Source organism: Trematomus bernacchii, unplaced genomic scaffold (assembly GCF_902827165.1).
Source record: "Trematomus bernacchii unplaced genomic scaffold, fTreBer1.1, whole genome shotgun sequence".
Lineage (NCBI taxonomy): Eukaryota > Metazoa > Chordata > Actinopteri > Perciformes > Nototheniidae > Trematomus > Trematomus bernacchii.
In genome coordinates this window covers 2,204,757-2,206,290 of record NW_022987782.1, presented here as the reverse complement: position 1 = coordinate 2,206,290, position 1,534 = coordinate 2,204,757, and positions in this window count along the sequence as shown.

Genomic DNA, 1,534 nt, shown 5'->3' with positions numbered 1-1,534 from the left:
GACATTTGACCTTTTTAGAGAGGTTTAGAAAAAGAAAAAAAACTTCTGGGGTAATTTGGGTGGATTTGCCATATCTCTGGCCCCCCTCGGTCGATTTTGATGATTGACACCTCTTTTGAACCGTTAGAGCCAATAGAATCGAGGGGAAGTTCCACATACACACACACACACATTACCATTGAGGAGTGAGAGTGATGCGCACGCAGTTTGCCCAAAACCGGAAGCTGGGTTGCAGGGACGTGCACAGACATTTGGAGGGGCTATTGCTCTAAACTGGAAAAAGGGCCTCCCCCCCCCCCCGGAAAAAAACACAAGACCTGTTGAAAATTCGAACTTGTTTTTAATGTAAAAAGTTCATAAAATAAAAACACAACACGGTCATTGGAAGTGACTCTCAGTTTACTTTTATGTCCAACTGCTAAATTCGTTATTCAGGCTCATTTTTAGTTTAGCGGTCCATATCTCATTAAAGTATCTAATGTTAGAAACTATTAAAGAAAGAATGGGAACAATTCTGTTCTAATGTAGTTTGCCCTTTGTAACTGCTGTGCAGACATACTGATAAAATAGGGGTTCTAACTAATCATGCTATATTTGAACAATATATTGTAGGGCCATACCTATATAAAGTATATAAATATAGTTTTTTTTTCAAAATACCAAACAGATCCTGCATTTTAGCCATGCCTCATTTCGCTCCATTTGCTCTTTCCAGCCCTGTTTTTGCAGGGGGCTGATTCTGTGAGCTGCAGCTGACCACGCCCCCCTGCAGGAGAGGGGAGCGTGCTCTGATCAGCTGCTGGGCTGTCAGAAGAGGGGGAGAAAAAGAGATCTCCGTCCTCCGTGTTTTATTATATTATTATTAGGGCTGTCAAGTTAACGCGTTAATAACGCGTTAACTCGCTCTCTCCAGAGGGGCAGGTCAGCCAAAAAGGGCAAACGGGCTGTTGCCCGGGCAACATTAGCCCGTACCTGTGCACGTCCCTGCTGGGTTTGTAGCTCTAATAGCAGCTAATATGAAATAGTAGTTATAAGACCAGGGTTTCTGTCCAAATGAGATTAAGTACCTGATAAGAGAGTGATTTATGACCCTCATAAGTGATGTGTGACCCTCATAAACCTTAGTCCCGCCTCCAAATCCCTTTGATGTGGCACCTGTCACTCTGACATCCCTGACCTTTGACCCTTTTATCTTTTATGACTTGTTTGTTTATTGTTTTATTGCCCCCTCATAAAGGATGTTGCTCAATAGTGGGGTGATAAGACTATTGCCCCTTTGATGTGACACCTGTTGTAGTATCCCCCTAGTAAACCGTTATAGTCATTGATGATAGTATGACTTGTTTCGGTCACCTGTTGTGGTTGTAATGCCCTCTATAAGGTAATGTTCTTTAATAGTGGGTTAATATTACTTATTGACTCTTTTGTGGTAATATAAGGTTATATGACATGTTATTGTTTAATTACTTTATTAACTATAAGGAAGCCCCTTTGAAGTTGTGTTTCCCTGGATGATGGAAATAGTCTAAGTGCC